The sequence below is a fragment of the Podarcis cretensis genome (assembly GCF_951804945.1).
Source record: "Podarcis cretensis genome assembly, chromosome: 4".
Classification (NCBI taxonomy): domain Eukaryota; kingdom Metazoa; phylum Chordata; class Lepidosauria; order Squamata; family Lacertidae; genus Podarcis; species Podarcis cretensis.
Window position 1 is genome coordinate 69,456,385 of NC_137173.1, and position 25,772 is coordinate 69,482,156.

General features: G+C 41.1%; 1 protein-coding gene across 1 annotated transcript in view; it reads left to right on the forward strand.

Annotated features, from left to right (window-relative positions):
• MID1 (midline 1) overlaps window positions 1-25,772 on the forward strand; it is a 277,703-nt gene that overhangs the window by 632 nt on the left and 251,299 nt on the right. The window contains exon 2 of the mRNA XM_079972692.1: window positions 998-1,050. The gene's annotated coding sequence lies outside the window, so the exon portion shown is untranslated. The remainder of the gene's footprint in view (window positions 1-997; window positions 1,051-25,772) is intronic.

Here is a 25,772-nt window from a genome sequence, read left to right on the forward strand (position 1 = left end):
ACTTCAGGAGGGGAGAATTGCAATCAGCCCCTGCTTGCAGGCTTCCCAAGGGCTGGCCACTGTGGGAACAGGATTCTGGATTAGATGCGCCATTAGTTTGGTCCAGCAGGGCTATTGTTACGTTCTTAAATTTGTTGCCTATAAGATTTGGTTGAGGAGTATTGCATAGTTTGAAACATAAGGAGGGGAGGGGGGTCTGTGTTTTCCTCATAAATTTTCTGAAATCACGGGTGCTATGTAGGGAGAGTATCTGCAGTAACACAAACTTCTAATTTTGATTTGTGTGTTCTGCCTTGTGGGTAAGTTTTATTGGCTTGGCATCCTTATGTTACTGGCAGGCACAGAAACCAAATTGCTCTTTGAAAATCACATGGAAGCATATGATTCCCTTGTTTACTTCCAAAGCAGGCTTGACGCTGTGAATCAAGATAACTGAGCGAATCCTCAATTTAGTCATGCAGGCAAATTGATTATGGAAATTGGAAGAGAAATAGTAAACAGAATTTGGTGTGACAATAACACGTTGTGATCCAATGTCTCCAGAATGCTTTTCTCCACGAAGAACAATCCTTTAGCCGCCTTGTCTGTCAGTCACCTTGCCACTCAAATGCTATTCATGCCTGGAGGCAAAAGAAAGTTCTTAAACTGCGGAACTGTTCTCTTCAAATTACCTCAGCCAGAGAACTATATAGTTTGGTTTGGTCTATAGGGTTTTTAAAAACAAACAAACATTGATTTGGTTCCAGAGGGATGTTTCATTTTCATAAATGTGTCATCTGTAAAGGAGCATCCTATAGTTTCTTCCTATTGCCCTCCATGTCTTCTGGATGAATACATATTGAAACAAAATTCATATAAGCTGTACTTATAAGGATTTTAGAAAGCATATTTTCATTTAATATGTACTATTTATTTCATATCCTTTATGTAAGGAATGTTCTTAGCTTTTATATTAAAGGCTTACTGCGAACTTATGCTCCCTTTTATTTTCATTTAGAGTAGATGATCTGCATGCCTAGAACCCCCAAGTTCTGTTCCTGACACCTTCAGGTAAGAAGAGGACTTTTATCTGAAACCTTGGAGAGCAACTACCAGTCAGTGTAGACAATACTTAGCTAAATGGGCCAATAATCTGCCTCTCTATATAGGACACTTTTCTGTGGTTGTAATCCCTGTCACTGTCACTGTTCTGTGTGTCCTGTTGCCGGTGAGTAGCTGTGTTAGGTTGGAAGTCTGCCTGTAAGCAAAGGCCAGCCTATATCACTCAGGGCCTCTGAGAGGAATTCTCAGGATGAGCTGTAAATCTTTGATTATAATTTGGAATATTTCCTGTTGAGTGAAGTCTAAATTTGTTTGAATGATACCTTTGTTCATTTGTTAAGAGGTATGCAGAACATATTCTATTCATATAGCAAAAATCCAAACTTATTTAAAAGTGTTGGTCTTAGTCAACAAAGCCTTTCATAATACCTCATGGACCAGCTTTACCTCATACATGCCTACCCAGGCCCTCAAATTATCATCAAAAGCCATCTCCTCTAGGAGAATTCCAAAGGGTAGCAACATATTCCAAAATATGTGGAATGGTCTTCACAGGGAAGCTTGCTTAGTGCCAATGCTAACAGATGAAAACTTTTTTGCAACTATTCCGGATGATATTTTCGTTGTGTGTGGAAAGGGTACTTTTATTTATTAATTAGTGGCCATTCACTTTTAGTTTGTCATTGATTTTAAACGCTGTATTTTCATGGATTTTATTGCTGTTAATTTCCTTGAGACAGCTGTGACAGATAAATCAAATACATAAATAATACTACAGTATCTCACTCTTAATAGTGGCCAGTCAGACTTGCCTGCTGGGAAGTGAGAGCATTTCATTCTCTGCATCTAGTATTCAGAGTATGTTGCTGCTATGTATGTAAAGGTTCTCTGTAGCTGTTGTGGCTTATTGTCTCTGAAAGGCCCATCCATCATGAATTTCCTAATGCTCTTCATAGCTTTCTAATCAAGTGGCCACCATTGTGTGTTGATTTTCATTTGTTAATTATGTGTTTTGTCTGGGGCAGGGAAGGATACTTCCACTGATACTCAGTTTTGTTGGATAACCCCAGTTCTAGCGTTCTGAGAGACGTTAATGTCTTGACACTGTTAATAGCTTTATTGACCTCAGTGATACCTGCTTCATTTTTTAAAACTCAGCAATAGATGAGTGATAGCTATTTCACATCCTTGGGAATGCTGCTGTTTCTTGGTTGTTGTTTTTAAGTTGTTGCTCTGATTTGAACACCCTCCACCGCAGCTGCGAGTGACGTCTGCTTGACAAAGTTATCACCAAGTGACGATATGCAGAGGCTGTCAGGCTTATGGTGTCAGCCCTCCTAACACTATACAGCCATTCATTCTTTATAATGTGATGGAGCTGGAAAAAGAATGCTGTCGGGGCACTTGCCAATACTTGTCAAAGGTGTTGCGTATCACGACAGATCATGTTTGGTAATATGCCTCTGTGAAATAAGAATCCAGTTTAAACTCTGCTTTTATAGTGTAAAAATCACCTTTCTCTTTATAAATAATTATTTGGCTTGTGGGGCAGGGAGTAGCTGTGTGCGGTGAAGTAGCTGTAGAAACCTGGATGTCTGCATGCTGACATCCTATTCCTGAAGAATGTGTAAGCAAGGATTTAGCTTTGTAACCAATAGCAACTTCTCCCCATGTAATTATTTATACATGCTGTAAAGAAATAGCTTGATTATAGCTTGGGAATAAGTAAGTGTCACAACTCCAAAACACTCTGCTTGCAAGGCAGTGTAGATAAAAAACCATCTTTAGAAATAATAAAGCTGGATCCCAAGTCAAAGTAGTTCCTGAATATTAACTACTTACTTTCCTACCAATGGATGTGGAGGTCTTGGCCCTGTTTGTCTATTGTTTAGATCCAGATTCTGGAATGTGTCCCTTTTATCCACTCTTAATTTGTGCAAGAGTTGTAATAGAATTGCTTCTAGTTTTGTACTGTTAGAATTTTTTTATTTTTTTATAGACACATGAGTTGCTCATATAAATTGGTGAACTCTAGGATTAAGATGGGGACGCGGGTGGCGCTGTGGGTAAAAGCCTCAGCGCCTAGGACTTGCCGATTGAAAGGTCGGCGGTTCGAATCCCCGTGGCGGGGTGCGCTCCCGTCGCTCGGTCCCAGCGCCTGCCAACCTAGCAGTTCGAAAGCACCCCCGGGTGCAAGTAGATAAATAGGGACTGCTTACTAGCGGGAAGGCAAACGGCATTCCGTGTGCTGCGCTGGCTCGCCAGATGCAGCTTGTCACGCTGGCCATGTGACCGGAAGTGTCTGCGGACAGCGCTGGCTCCCGGCCTCTAGAGTGAGATGAGCGCACAACCCTAGAGTCTGTCAAGACTGGCCCGTACGGGCAGGGGTACCTTTACCTTTTACTAGGATTAAGATACCAGATATGGAAGTATTAATATTCTGCTGGATGCATCAACTTTTAAAAAAATACCCTACCTATATTTTTATTTATTTACACAATTTATATCCCATTGACAGAAATTCATAAAGAAAATTAAATACAATAAAATAAGAAATGCAAAGTAATATGGCAAGCTAAAATGGCAATAGTCCAATCAAAGAATCTCAAAACAGCTTATTATTAAAAATGCTAAAATTAAAGGTAAAAAGGTAAAGTACCCCTGCCCGTACGGGCCAGTCTTGACAGACTCTGGGGTTGTGCGCCCATCTCACTTAAGAGGCCAGGGGCCAGCGCTGTCCGGAGACACTTCCGGGTCACGTGGCCAGCGTGACATCGCTGCTCTGGCCAGAGCCAGAGCCAGAGCCAGAGCCGCACACGGAAACGCCGTTTACCTTCCCGCTGGTAAGCGGTCCCTATTTATCTACTTGCACCCGGAGGTGCTTTCGAACTGCTAGGTTGGCAGGCGCTGGGACCAAGCAGCGGGAGCGCACCCCGCCGCAGGGATTCGAACCGCCGACCTTTCGATCGGCAAGCCCTAGGCGCTGAGGCTTTAACCCACAGCGCCACCTGCGTCACCTGCTAATATTAGCTATTCTCAAAACCCCTCAAGGATAGAAGTATTTTCCCTAGTGCCTCAATGTGAGTATCAAGAGCCTCTGGCCAGCTTCCTGCACAACAGAGGGCTCTGGCCAGCACAACACACTCCTTTTATTGTTAAAAGTTAAGCCTCCAACACATCCCTGCTTTGTATACGAATCACTGCATATATTTTTTTTTAAGAATGCTCACATCCAATTAGGCCCGAAGGCTAAATCATTGGAATGCCTAATGGGGAAGTGTGGGCAAACCTAAGATTGAGAAAGCAAAATAACAGCATGTGCAAGTGAGCACTGTTTTGTACTTAATGGGAACATGGCTATTGTGTCAATAAAGGATTCCATATATGTGATAAAGTGGGCCGGCCGTAGATTTCATAGCCTTCAACTTTCAGGTAAAACAACAATTGAAATAATGATATTTATAATGAAATTGAAGGCATCTGAAGTCAGTCCCATATAGGGAAGTTTTTAATGTTTGATGTTTTGCTGTGCTTAATGTGTTTAATTTGATGAAAGCCACCCAGTGTGGCTGGGGCAACCCAGTCAGATGGGTGGCATTTAAATAATACATTATTATTATTAATTGAGATTTTTTTCACCCTGTCCTTTGAAATGTTTGTGAGCAAATACTGCTATTCGATTTATATTTGACATTTATTCCAGGGCTTTGCTTCCCCTTGTCCCATGTCTTCAGCTTGTGCTCATGAACTCCTTTTCTATGAGGTCAGATTTCCCAATTTTTGAGGGATAAACACAGCAGTGTGGGTTCCTTTAAAAAGAAAACCGCACACATACACAAGATTTCACATTTCTTGCCAAAATATGTGCAAGAAGCGAACCATTCCTCAGAGGGAATATTGTTGATGCTGGCATCTTTCCTTCCCTCTCCTCATCTATCCTGGAGAATTGTGCCTGTCGTCATGACAATGGACCATGATCTTCAACTTTGTTTAGCACTGAAAGGAAACTGTATATGAGAAATTCTGCATTGCTCTTTAAATATTTCCATTCTGGTGTGTCTGTGGCTCAGTTCTGCTGTCATCCAAATGAGAGGCATCACTGAAACTTATCCCAGGCACATTTGTATCTGCTGTTCCCTTCTCTTTTTTCAGCCGTGTACTTTTCATGGCACCTGAATAAACATTTGCAAATATTTATCATTTTTTACCTCACCATTGTGCACTTGAGATCTTTCCCACAACTCCCCTATGTAAAATAGCGAGCACGCGCCTCCTCTTTAATATAAACATGCAACTAATGTGCCCCATGTCACCACAGACATCTGTTATATGTAAAGTAGGCATTATATTGCTCACAGATCAGTCACTTTGTATCAGCACATGTTTGCATGGTGATCTAAACTTTGCAATTTATGTAGATAGAAAGCAGGGTCTTTCTGAGTATCGCATACGGTAATGTCAGCCCCATGGGTGGCAGTCAGCTGTGTTTTCCTTGGAGTAGACCCACTGAAATTGGTGGACCTATTTTGGTCATGTTCATTAATTTCAGCAAGTGAACTCTGAGTAAAACTTAGTTGAATACCACCCTATACTTAGAACTGAATGGCGTACACTTGTTTTGTTCTGTAGACCTTGTTAAAATGAAATGGGCTGGTGGCCCAAATTTACCACCCAGCAGTTGACAATAGGACATCATGGGGGAAGGGAAGGGTTTTTTTCCAGCCGGAACTCACCGGAACTCAGTTCCAGCACCTCTCAGGTGGGCACCATTGCCATTATAAGAGAACAAGGGAGGCATTCATGGTGAGTTCCGGCACCTCTTTTTCTAGAAAAATATCTCTGGAGAAGGGGGAAGTTGAAACACACCTTTAGCCATTGATGCTTTTTCAATAATATACTTACAGTGAGGAAGGTGACTGTAGTTCTAGCAAGCTAATCTGTTCTTAAATGGGTAAATCTAGGCTCCTCACCACTGACGCCACCTGGCTTCAAGTGACTGCATTGGCTCCAGGAGTATCTCTGACTACTTCTTCAGGCGGTGTGTGGCTCCATCAGGAACAGGCCACGTACCCAATTCCTAAATCCAGAAACCACCCATTAGTAGTCCCTCCATTTTGTAGTGCCTCAACTTCATTTTATTGGATGTCACCCAGCCCATTGCTGCCTCCAGGCATCCATCCTGTCATCCCAAGCACATGGATGTTCAAGGTTGCGTGATTTAGTTCTGGTATCAACATCCTGGAATGAGTCTAGCACAGGCTTAGGAACAACCCATGTGATTTGACTGATCCCACAGTTGTCAAAGCTGTAATGCAGAGCTCTGATTATACAGAATTGTGTTTAGTAGTAGTGACCACATTGCCATGAGTCACATTGCCATGAGGCTTCAAACACACCTGCTTGTGGGCTATAGCATGCATGGCACCAAAATGTGATGCTACAGATGATTGTCTGGGAGCTGCCATCCAGTTTGAAATTTCTGTCCCTGTCACGCCCAACACATTCCTGGAGTACCACCACATTATCTCACTTAGTTGGCCTTTCTAAAACTGAGATTATTATGCTAACAAATAACACACAACTGGCAGAAATACTACATATCTCACAGCCTTGGTGTTAATTCGGATTTTGTAATCTCTCCTGTCTGTATCTCGCTGGATACTTAGATGCCAGAACAGAGGATTACGGTTTAAACAACTGCTTGCCTTAGAGGCACTGAATCACTATTGTGTGACCTTTTTTTCTGTTTCTGATAAGGATTACAATTTAAGCCATTGAGTCCCTTGGAGGCACCAATTCACTATATGTTGTCATTCCTCTTCTCCTTTCCATCCTTCAGTTTTCCTGCCAAACTTTATAAAGATCGATTCAGAAAACACCCCACAGCCCATATAAACCATCAACTCTTTTGAAAAAATCTTTTAGAACATCCAGCCTAACAATATGCAGCTTCATAATGAGCAAAGCTAGGTTTTCGTTATCTCAGGAATTTATCAAAGTCAGTATTTTTATTTTCTGTACTCAGACCTGCCTGTCCTTGTTTCCGCTCAAAAAAGCCATGCTTCTTCCATTTGATGAATATATAGTATAGGCCATGCCTGTTCAGATTTTTCAGCATTGTGCAGTGTTCCCTCTGCAAATATTTAAAAATTAAGCTGAAGTATGTGGCCCATACCCCACCAGGCTCATGGTATGTAGCATACATTCTTCAGACTATTTTGGTGGTGAATAAATGCCGTGGAATGCACCCAACTCAGAACTTTGGGAAGAGGAGAAAAGAACAGGCAGCTTATCCAATACATTAAATGTGAAGGATGGAGATTTTTTTTAAATAGTAGCTTTTGAAATGATGCATTAATTCCTAAGGTATCTCCAAATGAGTTAGGCTTTCTAAAGCTGCCAAAAATGATTAAGCTGTGGCACTATAAATTGTGCAAAGGAGTTGTGAAGTGGATCCAAGAGTGTGGCACATTTCTGAACACATGCTTGACTTTAAAAAATAAAAAATTACAACTGCCTTGCAAAACTTCGTTAAAAGGGATACATTTGGCAATTAGAAATAATCGCTTTTCAAAGGAGGAAAGTTGCTGTTATGCATGCACTGGTTCCCACTGATTTCTGTTTCGAAACCTATTGCTCCTGGTTACCAAAGTGCAGTATTTTAATTCATTCAAGGGAGCTCTGTTTAGGGACGCATTCTTCATTCATCAAGAACTCTGTGAATAGCAGGGTACGTGCATTTGTTCGCAAGCCCCTTTGGGATCCAAGTCTAAGGGATGTGAGGAAGCAATTGCGTGGCTGTTTCACCACCTGCCCGGCTCTGCACAGATCCTCAAACAATCCCTTGTTTGGCTCTGTGAACTTGCCTTTCCTCAGCACTGCAGTGAAGTTAAGGCACAGCAAAAATCTCTAATCCTAAACAATCTTGTGTTTAAATTCCATTGATACCAACTGCATTTATTTAAGGTTGCAGTTAAGATTTAAGATCGTGGGACTATACTTGACTTTTGGGGACACCTAAATTGCAAAGATAAAGTGAGCATATAGAGAACGCCGAGTCTAATCCAGTCTTAAAACGAATACATGAATTAAAACTATGCATCCAGTCATTCCGAGTTCTGCACTGAGAGAAGCTGGATTCTGTGACATAATTGCAGAAATTGAGGTTTGCATAAATTAATTGGCATAATTCTGTGGTGTTGAGGGTAGTGTTTTGCATTGTTTCTTCTAGGTTTGCTAGCCAAGGGAAGGGCCCCAAACCAAGGTCCCAAAGCTCTATTCTTAATCACTGAAATCAGCCATCATCTTGGTTCTGAATATATCAGCAGTTGCTGACATGCTTTCAAACACGTCTTTTCATCCATAAGGACCACAAAGATGTTGCTGCTGTTTTTATGGGTTTCTACAAAACTTGAATCGCAGTTATGCACAGAACCTGTCCTTAAGTCACATGCTCTAATGAGGCTACACTAATATACTTGTAATGGTTTCTGTCTCATTTACACTTTTTTCAGTTGGTTCCAAACCTCCAGTTAAATTACTTTCCAATTAAGACACTATTTATCACAATTTATGTTCCCTCCCCCTCCCCCTATTTATCCTCATTGTCCTTGGGCCCGGTGTATAATAATAGAGTTGATATCACCCTTAATACATTGCAGTATTCATGAAACACCTGAAAATCCCAGTAGATTTTTAGTTGCGGAGTCGGTTGTCTGAGCTGAATTTTTGCCAGGTACAAGGTAATTAGTTACAACAGATATGAGCTAATGCCATGCTTGAATAGCATGTCCATCAATAATCAGCTCTATTAGGTAATGTGATAAGTGCTTCCAAAGCACAGATGTTGAACAGAGCAAACCTATCTAATCAATTTAGTGCAAGGGTATTTACCTGTCACTTTGTGAAGGGTAACAGGAAGTAATTTGACTGTAAACAAGTCAGTATTAACTATGATTGCAGCCGCTTTAGAAAACAGAGTTTTTAAAAAATGATCTCCATGAAGTGAAACGCTGGGCTGACAAGAATAAAATGAACTTCAACAGGTAGAAATGAAGGTGTTCCACTTAGGAAAGAAGAATTAGCAAATACCAGTGATGTGTTAACATCCAACTTTTTTCTATATAGAGATTGATGTGACATATGTGTGTGTGTTCCTCCTGATCTGTGTACCTGCAGTGAAAAAGATGCTTTTTCACCACTTGTGAAGTGATCCAAAGTATGTAGCTTTCTTCTGACACACAAATCACAAACATTTAAAGATTAGTCTTTAAATTATGGGCCAATCCAGGGGACATTGATTGGACATTGAAATGACCAAAAAAAAAATTAAGTGGAAGACAACTGACTTGGAAGTTGCATTACTTGTTGACTTGGGTGACCCAGGCTGCACACATTTTAACAATGCCATCCTTTGGAGTGGAAGTTCAGTACAATTTTGATTGCCTTAACATAATTGTTTAACACCTAGAAAAAGGGGGGCCAATTCTCTCCTTACTCATATCTGCAGTACAGTGGTACCTCGGGTTACATACGCTTCAGGTTACAGACTCCGCTAACCCAGAAATAGTGCTTCAGGTTAAGAACTTTGCTTCAGCATGAGAACAGAAATCGTGCTCTGGCAGCGCAGCAGCAGCAGGAGGCCCCATTAGCTAAAGTGGTGCTTCAGGTTAAGAACAGTTTCAGGTTAAGTACGGATCTCCGGAACAAATTAAGTACTTAACCCGAGGTACCACTGTACTGCATTAAGTGTTAGTGTCGGTCATCATGTTTCAAGAAGGAGTAAGTATCCAGCAATTTAACCACTAGCACATTTGCAGAGCTAAGCAGGGTCCAGTATGGTTTCAAATTGGATGGGTGACTTCATATTGAGATTGCTGCACCGCAGGTGGTTGGACTAGATTTTCCTTGGGAGCCCCTTCCAACTCTTAGGTCCTATGATTCTATGATCCTTGTGAAACAGGGATATGATGTTGAAGCATAGTTTCCATTAGTCCTATTCAGAATGGCCAGTGGTCAGTGATGATGGGAGTTATAGTCCAGCAACATCGAAGGACATTGGTTTCCCATCCCTAGTTTAGAATGAAATTTTATAAACAATGTTTTAACTGAGAAAAAAAGATCATGGGGTGGTGAATCTACTAGGTTGGAGCCCTGCCCCATAACTAAAAGTAAGTGGTTGTGATTGGAATATATAAATGGAACATCAGTGGCCTTCAGACCATTTTTGTCTTTGCTAAAGCGAAGTTTTGACAGGAAGCTGGTTTGCAGCCAACATTTTGACCATGTGTTATCTATAAAATGGAGAGTAGAGTGATGAACTGGTTAGGTGGGGAAATTGTCGCATTTAACAGTCCAGAGGAACTACTGATACCTGCTATCTGCACCTTGCTTTTGTGGCCCTAAGAGAAATCAGTTCATGCTGCAGAATAGCTTTATGCCAGAGCTGACCGTGCAAAGGAAGCCCCTGAGCCATCTACCTCTCAGTTATGTTAGAAAATGGAGGCTCTGGGTGTTTTAAGTATTTTATTTGCCTTTGAACTTTTTATCCTTTCCAAGGGCCTGGCTTTTATGCCCAGGGCTACAGTCATACTTTCCTTCAATAAATCATACTACCGACAGTTCTAGGGTTGCTGTGGTATAAGTTGCTGTTCCACCAAATGGGACGTGTTGTAGTTTGATGCCCTGGAATATTTATCGGCTTGTATTGTGTGCCGTTTTCTTCTCTTTGAAGTCCCTAATGTGCCATTTAATTCTCTTGCAAGAATAAATTTATCTGTCCTTTCCTTTCCATCATAATTTTAGAAAACTAATAGGATCTCATTGCTGAATAGATAAAAATAAATAAATCCAGTATGTACCCGATGGAGAAATTAGTTCAAGACTGAGCTGCCTGCTTCTTTGCTACGTTCTACATGCCTCCTATACTGTGGGCAGGCTGCCTTTTCCATCACTTCAGATCAGATCTTATACTACTTTTTTGTCATTTTGACCAGTATGAGAATTGCAGGCAGATTGCAGCATATAAACGTCTCCATTTCCAAAGAGCTCACTAATTTTCCATTGGCATCAAAGGAACAATGATTGATTTGTTTCCCTTATATATAGGAATGGAAAGCATTATTTTATTAAAAATTGTTGCCAATATGAATCCCCATTAGACTGTTCTTAAACAAAAACACTTACATTTGCCAAATGTATTTGCATCTTTGAACTATATTAGATTTGCTTCAGTGCCTCTTCCAATAAATAATTTGGGCCACAGAAAAGTTGCTTTTAAAAATTAGCTGGGGCTTGAAGGCTTCAGATTGAATGCAAATAAAAATATGTTGTGTTGGATCTGAGGTTTACCTCATGTCCAAACACATGACTTCAATAATATCATCTCATAGCATACAGTATTCCCATTGTGAATTGGATTCAACAGCATTCTTCAATATACTGATTAGAAAATACCACAAAATGAATCAGTATCTGCTCTGTGGAATGTCACCTTTCCAGAATATTGATCATTCATATATTACTCCAATCAGAAATTGATATGCATGTATTCTGGAGCCAGCAGCATTATGATTTCAGTAATATTAATTTCATGGCATTGGGCTTCCATTGTGCATTGGCTTCAATAGCATTTGTCCAATGTTCTGACAGCGGCTACATCATGTGGTGCCACGTTTTCACAATATGGGTAAGAACTGTGACTAGATTAATATTCATGAGATGCTGGTACTCATTAATGTGTATGTCAAAGAAACCGTTTCTTTCTCACTTTAATGCAACTTCCCTATTCGTTTTTGAAGTAGCAAATTACACATGGTGAATTGAACATGTCCTTTTCCTGCATCTCCGGTAAATACGGAGTTCAAGAGAGCTTTGAGGTTAATGGGTGTAGGGTTACAGTCTAAAAGTGTTCCCTCAATATTCTGGAAATATTACATGTAAAGCACATCAAGACCTACTCTGGACCTCACCCCCACTCTCACATACATATGTATGGACGCTGGTGGCGCTGTGGTCTAAACCACTGAGCCTCTTGGGCTTGCCGATCAGAAGGTTGGCGGTTCGAATCCCTGTGACAGGGTGTGCTCCCGTTGCTCTGTCCTAGCTTCTGCCAACCTAGCAGTTTGAAAGCATACCAGTGCAAGTACTGTAGATAAATAGTCAGAGAAAGGTAAACAGCATTTCTGTGTGCTCTAGCTTCTGTCACGGTGTCCCATTGCACCAGAAGCAGTTTATTTATTTTTTAAAATAATATTTATTACTTTTAAACCTTACAAAAAAAGAAGAAAAAGAAAAGAAAAAAAAGAAAAAGTGAAAGAAAGAAAAAACAATACATTACAATATACACAACGCAACATTAACACATTAAACTTAAACAAAACAGAACAAAAACAGTTTAAAAACATACATCATACCATTTCCATGTCTTATCCTTCATTCCCTTGTTTCCTCGACCTCCTCTCACCTCCCTTTTTGTATTCCAATTCTATTAATTGTTTCAGCAATTCCTTTCCATCTTTCTCTATTTTCTGTCTTATAATTATCTTGACTTATTTTAACCTTATTTTCCATTAATATACTATAATACTTATTTATGCTTAACTCCTTATAACATTTCTACTAAAGCCATATAATTTCATTCCAATGTTTTTCTAACACTCATTAATTTTACAATATTTCTATAAATAAACTTTAAACTTTTTCCAATCTTCTTCCACCGTCTCTTCTCCCTGGTCTCGGATTCTGCCAGTCATTTCCGTCAATTCCATATAGTCCATCAACCTGGTGATCTTCTGTCCGAGGCTCTTAACTCTTTTCCAAGTCCCTTCTGCATGTCTTCTTCATATTTATACATGCACTTTACTTTGTCTTCTGCTGATCTTGTTCTTAATTTCCTTCCTTTGATGCTGAAGAGTAGATCTCGGGGAAGCTCCGACCTAGCAATGTTTTTATTCCTTCTCGACAGGTCAGCCAAATCTCCGTAGTTAAAACTAAAATCCAAAAGATATTTCAGGACGTGATTCAAAATCTCTCCAAATCTGAAGATCCCCACAACTCCAATCTCCTCCTGACCCAGGTCCAGGTCCCAAAGGTCAATAAATCCCTGCATGAGGGGATCTATCCAACTTTCCTTCTCCAGTCCAAGCAGGGCTCCAATCCTCAAAATCTGACTTTCTCTGAATTCACTCATAGAAGGCAACAACTTATAATCATCAAATTGCCTCTGTAAAACTGGGGCTCTCTCCCTCTCCACTTGTATTTAGGTTCAGCAACAACAACTTTCTCCCTCGCGTTCTCCACAGTTTGCCATATCAAAATAGATTCCTGTGTCGATTCCTGAATAGTTTCTGTAGAGATATTCACTTTTTGTCCAAAATTGGTCACTTTTTGACCCAAATTGTCATTTCAATAGTCATCACGTCCATCTTCTTGCATCAGAAGCAGTTTAGTCATGCTGGCCACATGACCCAGAAAGCTGTCCGTGGACAAACACCGGCCCCCTTGGCCTAAAGCGAGATGAGTGCCGCACCCCATAGTCACTTTTGCCTGGACTTAACCATCCAGGAGTCCTTTACTTTATCTTTTACATATGTATGTATGCGTGAATCAGGAAATGCTGTCTAAATTTATTTTCTATTAGTAATGGAACCATCTTCTAAAACGTCAGTGACCAGAACACAAATTCAAAGGATGCTCAAACTCCATAATAAAAGAGAATTTGAATTTTACGAAACAGTTAAGATGAGTTTGAGGGCCATGCTGTGACAAAGACTTGTTTTATTTGTTTGTTTCCATAAACAGCCTATTCTATGCGTCCCATTCCATCTGGCTGCGTTTAGCTTAAGATTGTCAACAGTGGTGCTTTTTTCCTCTTTTGAATTAATTTCCTCATTGAATTGTGTTGAGTAATAATAAAAAAAAAGCTTTTGCATAGTACAGTATTAGTTTGAAATTTAAAGTTTATTGCTGGGGGAAAAGCACACAAACATTCTGGGACATATCATTAAAATCCCAGATAATTAGACTGCACAGTCAGGCAAAGATGGTTTGCAAAGCCTGCCTTGCTTCTGGTTCATCCATATTTAGCCAGCCATGCAACCTTCCTCACAGGGTCAAGCTGAAGAGCAGTTAATTCTTCCCATTTCCAGAATAACATGGCGATGCATCATACTGATTGGCTAGACCTTGTGACAGTAATGAAACTACTTCTCATCTCCAGCTGCAATAGGGTTTTGAGGTTTTTAAAAAGAATATACAATGATGCAGATAAACATGCCGGTTGCCTGACTTTTTAAAAAGCAGACTTTCTCCCTGAAACATGGTGGAGAGGCAAAAAAATAAATCAGCACCAGATTATGGGTCTGATATGGGTGCTCTTAGGAGCAAAAACATGGTAGCTAGGAGCCATAGGAGCCAACTCTTATGGGCCAAGGTCCCTTCTGTAGTACGGAGCAAGACTTTCATCCTCAGGTTGGCTCTCTGCCATCTCTGATAAATACATAGTGCAAATACATGTAATTTTGTATAATGTTTGCAGTGGCAGGATCCAGCTTTTGCAAGTACCACATCCGAGCTTCTTTACAGAACATTTCTTGCAAAGGGTATCTGAAATCCTTGGTATACCTTTATGAGCACTGTGAACAAAGCTGATCTAACATGACACGGCATGATATTAATGGTCCGAAAGGTAACATTTTATTTACTTTTTTTACGTAAGAACTGTATTCCCTGCTTTTCATCATATGAATGGGTTTACAGAAAAAATAAAACATATAATACTCAATAACCTATTTTTAAAATCTATAAAAATAAGGACTGCAAGTAGGCTTTATGAACTATCCCTACTGCTTGATAAAATGGCAAATGGGGAATGTGCTTTTAAAATGGGTAGCCCAACACCACCTCTTCATTTACAAAAACAGTACTTTGATTTTTATATGGATGACGAGCACTGTATGTGTAAATCGACACACACGCTCTGTTATGCGACACTTTCTGGCCTCACTTGGCAGTAAAACAACTGAGTACTGTCTATTAACAGGAAAAGTTCATAGAAACATAGGTTGTGTGGTTTTTAACTGTCTTAATTCTAGTATAGCTGCTTAAACACTTGTAAAACCACTCAATAAAAATTATTTCTGCTGATAAAAAGGACTATTATGAAATTATGGATATAATGAAGGCGTTGTGGTGAAAAGTTTTGGGAGTTTGGCCCACAGGAGTGTGGGATTAGTTTGAAGGAACTAAAAGTTGTTTTGGTGTTCTTTAAGTAGGAGCATGTGGGGAGTCAGGGAAGCCTTTATGCAGTTTTCTCGGGGGAGAGAGAATACTCTGGAGACTTTGGGTTTCTTTGATAATCCACATTTGTTCCTCAGGCAAGTAATGTTCATCTTAAAGCAGCATCAGGCTCAACTGCCCACTCTGGTCTTTTCCACCCAAATGTAAGCTGTTGGTATTCACCTTACTCTCCTTGTACACATCCTGTAAAATTGGGCAAAGCTAGGTGCAGGAAAAGTTTTCCCCTACCCCCTTATTACAGCCTGGAGGTGGGTCTCCACCTGGGCAAAGACACATCTTAAAACCCCCGTGGCACCTAAGTGGCTAATTCACACATGGTGGGATGACTTTCATAGGCTAAAGTCCGCTGTGTGTTGGATCCTGGGAATTAACAAGTCTTAGCTTTAGTCCATGTGTGTCCTTACATCAGTTTGGGACTCTCTGGGTGTCCTTTTCATTGCACGTTCATGATGATTTGTAACAAAAATTTTTAAAAAAATCCTTTCGGTAGCACCTTAGAGACCAACTAAGTTTGTTATTGTTATGAGCTTTCGTTTGCATGCACACTTCTTCAGTTACACTGAAACAGAAGTCTATCTGAAGTGTATCTGAAGAAGTGTGCATGCACACGAAAGCTCATACCAATAACAAACTTAGTTGGCCTCTAAGGTGCTACTGGAAGGATTTATTTTATTTTATTCCGACTATGGCAGACCAACACGGCTACCTACCTGTAGCTAGAATGATGATTTGTGCTAATGATGCTATGGGGCAGTCATATGCAACCCACTTTCAACACTGTTAGTGCCTGCAAAAGTTTCGGAACTGTCCTATTGCTTCATACTGTATATCCCATAACTTTTCATTCCAGAAACATAGCAGGGGGTGGGGTTGTCCTGCTTTTGTTGCTCTGTAGCCCCTCCGGACAACAATAAAGTGGTAGCAGAACAGCACAGAACAACTAATAAACCGGGGGGGGGGGGGAAGACCCAGGCTAATGCATTATTATTGTGTCAAGATCATTTTGCAGAATAGTCTGCACATGCAATAAAACACCAGCCCAGAGGAGCCATGGATGCCCTTCTTTACTTTCTAAATATATTGTCTCAACACGAGAGCAAAGAAGAAATGCAATAATGTTGTTTTGCTGGCAAGGGAAGCTGCTCTCCCTCAGCTGGTGGTAGGATCTTAATGCCAGGTGCTAACCAGCTAATATGAGTGAACAGGTCACTGCCACAAAGTGAGATCTGGGGGTGATGACAGAGGAAAGAGGAGGAAGTGGAGACAAAGTGAATGAAGGAATTGATAAAGGGAAAAGGAGGGTTTTGGGGAGGAAGCAAGTGGCATCATACAGGTGTGAAATGTCTTCTCCTAGAAAGATGGTCTCACCACTGTATAAATAATTCTATATGAGATAGTTTGTGTAAGGGGGTCTTTGTCCAGTTCTGCAACAAAGTTCAGTATGTTAGACTGTGGGGGAAATTGACTAGAAATTCTGCTCTGGTTTGGTTCAAACTAGAAAGCCATAATAACGATGTAATTTTAGTCTTTCTGAAATGTGAAAAGAGAGGCATATTATCTGAAGCAATCTTTCTTGATATTCTTTGGCACATTTGGGATTTGCATAATAGGCTGAATAACAGTGAAGTCAAGTGATTAGCCTAACTTTTTCAGCATGTCCCGATGTATATTGGATTGCTGCCCACTCCCACTTAGAAGGCAAAAGGAAATACAGACAAATGTACTCAGGGGAGCCATTTCAATGGAAAGGGGAGGGGAGGCAACATTTAGAAATTTCCAAGAGCCTGATCTTACTTACCCTTCAAGGTTAACTTTTTAAAAAGCAGACTATTTTGCATTTTGTTGTGATTTCCTATATTTTAAAAATGTCTGATAGAAATTTAGTGGGAAGGATGGGAATTCATTCAGGCTGAATGAATGTCCCGTTAAAACCAGCCACAGAAACGTCAGTGGCACAGTGGATGAACCAGCGGGGTGCATGAGATCGGATTAGGTGATGCAGTTACACTTACTTGAGTGTTGTTCTTGGTTCTCTTCTGCCCATAAATGATAGAAGCTTTTGCTGCAGTGTCACCTCTTCCTTTGAGATCCAAATAAATCAGGAAAATACAGACAAAGAAACAATGTTTTTGGTGGAAGAGAGAAGCGACAGAGCAGAACAGAGCTGCCCTGGCTTGTCATGACAGTTCCTCCATGATGAGCAGGAGCAGAGCCCCTAGTTAGTCATACTCCAGTTAGGTGCATTGAAATAGTGGATTTCAAATACTGAAGTCCATTGATTTTGGTGGGTCTACACTTGAGTGTTACTTAGGTGTTTATCACCCATATTCAGCAAAGGAACAAGGTTTTATATACAGCCAACAGAATGCTTTCATGCATTCTATGGGAACTGCATGTAGATGCAGTGAAGACTGAAGATACTAAAGTAAGGGTATGATTGCAAAACTCCATATGCACAGTTTGAGAAGTGAATCTTCAGATCACGCCTGTTGCCTTCTCTGATTAAATTATTTATTTTTTTGGCATGCAATACGGAATCTATCTTGCAGATTCCTTGTCATAGCTGGGTTTTTATGCTAAGAAAACAAGCAAACATTATATTAACCACTATGAAGGTATTTGGGTAAGGGTTACCTTGTGCACAGATTGTCTTTATTTTTGTTAACTATGCTTTCATTAGTGCTTCAGTGTGATATGTTTGGACACCTAAGAAGGGGAAATCAGCAATATCAAAGAAACATTTACTTATCAAAACATCATGGGAAAATGCCACATTAGAAAGTATGTAAAGATGCGATGTTAAGATCAGATTTCTTGAAATGGAAATCTGAAAAGTGATACTCATTTGAAATAGCCAACACAAACAAGGCATATTCTGAGAATGTTCCTGAGATTAGACAGGAATTGGGGGGGGGGGGGAGAGCTGTTTTGGGAAAACAAGTCGACTTATTTAACGTAGTTATTATAATAGTGAATCTTAATATTAACTTCTCAGGAAGTCGCCCTTGTTTGTTTTAGGGATTTTCAAAAACTGTGTTCCAGTGGTTGCAGAGCCTTTTACACCTCTTCTGGCACTGATGCAGGAATAAGTAATGGACAGGGAGATCCTAGAAATGCACTTTAGCTGCTCTTGAGTCAACATCAGTTTTGTGCCACGACAGTTAAAGAAGGCTGTGCTATATTTTCAAGTGAAACAGGACACTTGAGTTTACAAAATGTCCAAGGAATATCATTGCATCTGAGTTTCCGGTTCCTATAAGCAATCTGCAAGATGCCACACGCAAACCCGTTTGTCTGCAAGAAAGGAAATGTTGACCCAGAGGTACTTTGAACATCTTTGTAGCAGATAAAAATTAAGCAGGCGAAGGTTTAACTAACATGAACACAGGAAAGTGGTGCCGGTTATTTTTTTTTTGCCTGTCTTATTAAAGCCAAAGGACCTTTATTGCACTAATCCAAAGGAGAAGCTTGACAGGTGAGCCAAAGCTTATCCATACTATCCTTTCCTCTCTGCTTTCCAGGCGCAGTCCATGCTTTCAAGCTCTTTACCGCTAAATTGGAACAAACAGCAATTCGTGGAAAATGGAAAAATTCCCATTTGTGGCACTTAAGCTTATAAAGTAGGGACCTGTTCTTGGAAAGCTAGGAGCAGAAGGCAACTGTTTTCTCCTCTCACACACATATATGAATAAACATTAAAATAAAAAATAGTTGTGAGGCTGTTCCATTCCAGCTGTAAACCTTTGGTCTAACCTTGACTTCTGGTCAGAAGAAGAAGAAGAAGAAGAAGAAGAAGAAGAAGAAGAAGAAGAAGAAGAAGAAGAAGATATTTTTACCCCAGCCACCTGGCTGGGTTTCCCCAGCCACTCTGCATGTGGTGAAAGTTTCTAAAGCTTCCTCATAGGACCATTTCTCCAAATAATTACATCTCAAATTGCAAAATGTGTGCATACAGTGATTTTTATTTTTATTTTAGAAAAAGGAAAAGAAGTAGAGTGAAATTGATGCTTCCTGCATTTTCATTTGTTTATTAATTACATTTGTCAGTCGCTTTACCTTGCTCAGGGCAACCCAAAGTGGCTTACGATCAAACAAGTTGACAATACACCTCACATAGATACATTAAAATCAAGAGCAGAGAGAAATACAACACACACACACACACCCCGGACTTCTGAAAGGCCACAGATAAAGGCCAAAGATCTGGTTATAGAGGAAAGTTTTTGCCTAGCACCTAAAGATAAAACCCAGAAAAAACCTTGTCAGTTTTCATTGGATACTAGCTGAAGGGAGAGGAGGAGTATCATCAATTTCTGCTGTGATTTTAATATTACTGTGCCTTCCAGTGTTGGCCTATATGTATACCCCCTTTTTTAAAAAAAAGCTTTCTACATGGCACCTGTCTTGCAAACACTACCCTTTTTTGCTAGATTCCCTCTCCCCTCCTGAGGTGAAAGAAAGGGAGTTAGTTTATCTCACTGAAGTGACTCCAACACTGGAAATGCAGTGATGAGGAAAAGTTAAAAATGAGAAAATTGCAGCCATTCGACTGCATCTCTGTTGAGAGGTTTTGCATTGAGCACAGCCCGCTGGTTGCCTTAAGATACACACTCTCTGCAATCTCAGATGCAGGCAACAGGGTGACTCTGTAGTGAAGTACAGAAGCCATTCCAGATTCTGTGGTACTCCAGGATTTTTGAGGAGTGAAATGCAGTCATTTCACTTTCTGCCAAAATTTACTGGCGCAGAACCAGTGGTCCTGGCCAACAACTCCACTCCCCCCCCCCCTTCTCCAGCCACACCCTCTTTGGCTTCCTAGCCAAGGTGCCCTGGGTTCAGTTTGGCATTCTAATCAGACATCTGTCGGATGTGAAATATTAAGAGCTGGTACAGCCCACTCAAACTTACCTCCTATGTCTCAGTCCCACTGTGCAGCCCCTTAATTTCTCATTAGGTGATGCAGCCACAAAAATGGGTTTCCTCTTTTTAGTATATTCTCTCTCCATTAGCAAAGCAAATCAGAGTCAATTATTTTTGTATTAGGTTACTTTATGGAAAGTATATCTCTCAACAGCAGGAAAGTCTGATGGCTTCTAAGACTCACAAGGGCATAATGAAAGCTGCCAACAAAAACGTAAAGTAATACAGATTCATATGAACCATGAAAATATCATATTGGAACTTAAACAGTAACCTTTAAACCTTAGCATGAGAACAGCAAAAACACCAACTGGGAATTTAAAATGTGTGCATATATACACATTTTTCTAGGCATCTGTGGTCTCAGACCTTAATTTTTTTTATTGGCTGGGAAAAAGCCGAGACGTTAAATCAGAAATCGACAAACAAATGGAAACCCTATAATTTTGTGGAAACATTTTATATAGGGTTTCTTCTTTTTGTTTCTCCATTAGTTCTACTGTGATCAATGTGGTTATGATCACAGCAATCTATATCATTTCTCTTAAAAGTTTAAAATGTCTCTTTCATTCCACTTTTGTCCTTTTAATTTTGCTTCCTGTTGTGCTCCTTTCCCAGTCATATTGTGGAGACATTCCACTGGCAAAAGATCTGCTGGTTCAGTTTATATTATTTTATGGTATTTATACCCCAGCTTTCCGACATCATGGAACCCAAGGCTGTATACATCAACGTGGGAGTCAGGAACCAGTCAGCAATAACTCACAAGGTGTCAATGAAGTTAACTCTTTAGTCAAAGAAACAAAACAGCTCAGGCCTAGTGAGCACAGTACAGTGGTACCTCGGGTTCAGAACTTAATTCGTTCCGGAGGTCCGTTCTTAACCTGACACTGTTCTTAACCTGAGGCACCACTTTAGCTAATGGGGCCTCCCGCCGCCTCGCGATTTCTGTTCTCACCCTGAAGCAAAGTTCTTAACCCGAGGTGCTATTTCTGGGTTAGCTGAGTCTGTAACCTGAAGCGTCTGTAACCTGAGGTACCACTGTAACTCTTCCCAGTAGGTCTTGCCCCAATGAAGCAGTTACGAGGACTGAAGGCCCCCGCCTTCCCACAGTTCCCTAAGTCTCCTCCTTCTCCGGGTCCTTCCCAAGCAACCTGAGACTACTTCCCCTTGTCTGTTTCTCTTCTGCCCTCTTCATACCTCTTTGGGTTCTGTGGGACCAGGGAGGAGGGTTGCATGAACAACAATCCTGGTTGCAGCAGGAGGGGGAGACTCCCTGGCAGCCTGCCTCATCTCTGCCTCTTGGCCTCTGTCCTCTCTTGCCTCTGAATCAGGACTGCTCTCTGTCACGGCCTCTTTCTGCTTACAAAACCCTATTGCCACTTCAGCTTCCAACACCACCACCTCCCAGGCTGCTCCCTCTTCTCCCTCTGACCCCACTACCACTCCCTTGGCTCTGAGCCTTCTTCCCTTGGGGGTTCACTTGAGGGGTCCCCAGCTGGTGCTTCCCACCACTCCTGCATCCAGCCAGTCCATGACACCAAATCTGCTTCGTTTCAGCAAGGTTGTAGCCTCAGGTGCCTTCAGACTATATGCAGGTCCAGGTAGAGTATTTAGTTCTCATTACTGAGTATTAGATGGGTTGGATTCAGGAACTCGTGAGTGGAGCTCTGCTCATGGAATGGGCTGCCCATAGCATCCACTACCAGAAAGGGCACGTGACTTCGGCCAATTTTTATCCTCCTTCCGTGACCTCTGTACATTTCCAGAGAATTAGTAGGAGTTAGCAAAGAGGGAATTGGCAACAACTGCTCCCCGTAACCTTGCTGCTGCATTGCATACCTCCATTTGCAAAATCCCCCACTGGCAATCAAAGCCTGTTCTACAAATGGAAGGCGACTGTTGGGTCCAGTCCTATGGCACCAAAAAATACTATTAGAATCCAGTGATTTGGGGTGGAGTTGATTTGCAGATTCATGTGCATTGCTTGCTGACTCACTGTGGAATTTGTGGACAGACTCTGTTTAAAAATGCTTTGTTTGATGTGCAGGGTTTTTTCTGCAATTATGAGGGAAAACCAGGGTTGGGGACAGGAACCCCGACTTTCTCTCACAACTTTTAAGTTGGCCTTAGGTCACTGTTGCTCAATAGCAGATGAACAGGTTTAGGTTAAATGTTAAAGAAAACACATTTCCAGAGAAAATAAGGAAGCTCTCTTCTCCATTGTACATTCTTTCCCCAACCCTCTACATGTCAGAATCTCCGCTACGACCGAGCTGAAAAGCTCATCCTCCGGTCGTGACTCCATGCACTGCACAATGGCACAAACAGAAACCAACACTACATAGTTGTGCGTTGAGCATTATGGGTTGCGAAGAGCATATCAGTATGGGGTGGAGAGGGGAGGAACTCTGAGCTTAAATACAGTGTATACATTTTTCAAACCAAGTTGTTCTTCAGGGTAATTTTTGACGGACAAAATCTAAAACGAATATGTGTTTTGGGGACTTGGGAAGTGAGACCCACCAGACAAAAACAACTTTTGGGCAGAGGGGTGGAGAACGGGGGATGCACAGAAGAAGAGAGTTACAAATCCTGCAGCGTCTCCATTTTGTATTATTTTATACCCTCTTCTGTATCAGCACAGCCACAGTCTAACTGTTAGACTCTTAACACAGCTGTGGGAAGCCTTTGGCCCTCTAGATGTTGCTGAACTACAGCTCCCACCATCCCTGGCCATTGGCCACACTTGCTGGGGCTGATGGGAGTTGTAGTTCAGAAACATCTGGAGAGCACAAGGTTCCCCACTCCTGCTCCAACAGATGGGCCATGCCACTGCCCTCGAGAACAGCCTTCACCAAGCTGGTGCTCTCCAGTTGTTTGGGGCTACATCTTCCATCAGCCCCAGCCAGCACGGTGGGAATTGTAGTCCAAGCCATGGCAAGAGCCCAAGTTAGAATCTGTTGAGGAGATTTGATAAGCTACTTTAAGGCTGGTTAGTTATTTCTTCCCTTCCCCAGAACTGCAGGAAATGCTTTAAATGACATGTCTGCTTATTTACATTATAGCATGAAGGGTTTCAAAACCACCACTACCAGCGCCCCTTAACTTCTCCTGCTGTGCTGCCCCTTTAGCCTTGTCTCCTGCTGCTCTGGATGGGGTAGCCCTTCTCTCGTTTCAAAATCAAATAAGGAAACTATTTTCGATCAGTCATTCAGAATGCCCTTGCTTTGAACTAATTTTGTTTAGAGAGTTGGGTTAGTGACTCCAGCCAAGTTTGACAGAAGGTACACAAGTTGAAGAAAACTCTGTCTAGCATCTGCCCCTCCTTCTCAGCACCACGTTTTTTTGCCAGAGTAAAAAGATCCAGTCAGCTAATGAACATCCAACTCTGGAAATGTGAAGGCCTTGGAGCTTTGTGTTGGGAACATGTAAGATGCACTTTCAAAGATGATTCCTTAAAAAAAACTTACGGGTGAAAAGCTCTCTCTTCCCTGTACCAGAGCCAGATGTCAAATTATTTGGTCTGAGAAGCCTCTATGTAGAATAGTGACATCTTCTTCCCTTTGCAATTCTATTCACACATGTCTGGGGGTCAATTTCGTTGAATTTAATGAGCTGTACTTCTGAGTAAACAAGCACAGGATTGTGCTGTTAATGTGAATGCATGCACTTGCACGTCTAAATAGAGATGGTAATATTTAATGGCAATCCTAATGCTAAGGAGTAAACACTGTTGAACACAGCAGGATTTCCCTTTGAGTAAACCTGCCCAGGATCGCTCTGTTAATCCTGGGCCTAGCTGTTCAATGTTTATAATTTGTATTGTTCACAATTATTTTCTATATTTTTCTCATGGAAATCCCTATGTACACCATGCCTCAGGTGGGTTGCTAACAGAGGCCCTATTATTTTTTTACGGTATTTATTTTAGATTATACATTTAGAAAAAATATTTATATACAGTGGTACCTTGGATTAAGAACTTAATTCATTCTGAAGGTCCGTTCTTAACCTGAAACTGTTCTTAACCTGAGATACCACTTTAACTAATGGGGCCTCCTGCTGCTGCTGTGCCACCACCACACGATTTCTGTTCTTATCTTGAAGCAAAGTTCTTAACCCAAGGTACTATTTCTGGGTTAGCGGAGTCTGTAACCTGAAGTGTCTGTAACCCGAGGTATCACTGTACTGCTGTTCATTAAAAAAAAATCAAAGCAGTTTACAGTGGCAGTACACAAAACAACACGATGAAAACCATATAAAAATCTGCAGGCATCGGTGCAATGTTAAGTGTTTTATGAACACTTTTAAATCAATCAATAAAATTCCATCTTGCTTGTCCCCCCCCCTTTTTTTTAATTCTCAGGTGATCTGGCTTCTGAGACAAGAATGCCAGCCACAATGGCTGCTGTCTTTTTCAAAAGTAAAACTTGTACTAATGTGCAACATCGTTTCTTAAACTTTTCCTTTCAATATTCCTAGAGAGTCCACCACAACCATTTCCAGAGGGTTAGCCATGCTAATCAGTTGCAGCAAAAGCATTATTGTGGCACGTTAAAGATGAACACATTTATTATGGCTTAAGTTCCATCAGATGCATGATCAACCAAACTCAGTGAGCTTTCCTTGGCTATCTTGGCAATGGTGCAGAGTGACTATCCTGTATAAAGTGAATTATTATTATTTTACCTTGATAAAGACATAAAAATATTTTCATTGCTATATTTAAGGGGCTGGTGGAACCTGTGAACTGCTTGTTGGGCTACTTTGCTCCAGTTGTCACTGCCAAAAGTGGTCTACACTGGGTGGGCCAGTTCTGGATCCAGGTCTCCAGGTCTGACCTCAGGGTTTCTAAGATATTTTGCCCTGCACTCTGTATCCTATCCAGTGCTGCTGCTGTGTAATCTGATAATATCTACTCGGAAGTGAACTCCATTGGATTCAGTGGGGCTTACTCCCAGGTAAGTGAGCATAAGATTGCAGATCAGACGACCACTTGATGTCCATTTAATATTTACATGCCAAGCTAAATTGTTCTAAAAGTTCTCAAAGAATATGGTTGGCGTGAGCTGTTCATTTAGTCCCTTGAACACTCTACATTGCATTTGGTTTCATCTGCCAGTGTTCATACTTGGAAAATATTCTTAATACAACGGAGACATTTATGTTGAAGAGTGCATTAATCATTCACTTCCCAAGCAGTCTCCCCCGCCGCCCCCGAACTCATATTTCCCATATCTGGGTTCCCTTTGTGTGGAACATGCTGCATCAATGCAAGCAACTAATGCAGCTGTCAGTGCTAGTCCCTGAAGGCATCTTTTATTCTGTCATGATGATGGCAAAATAAATGCTAGCACACATCCTGCTGCTCTAGGCAAAACAAATACAATCTATTTGAGATGACACTTAAGGATGAAATGAGTTGGCTGTAGCTGGGACTTCACAGTGTGCAGTTACATAATGCATGGCAGAACCCCAGCTCCCTGACCTGAATAACCAGGTGAATGGCC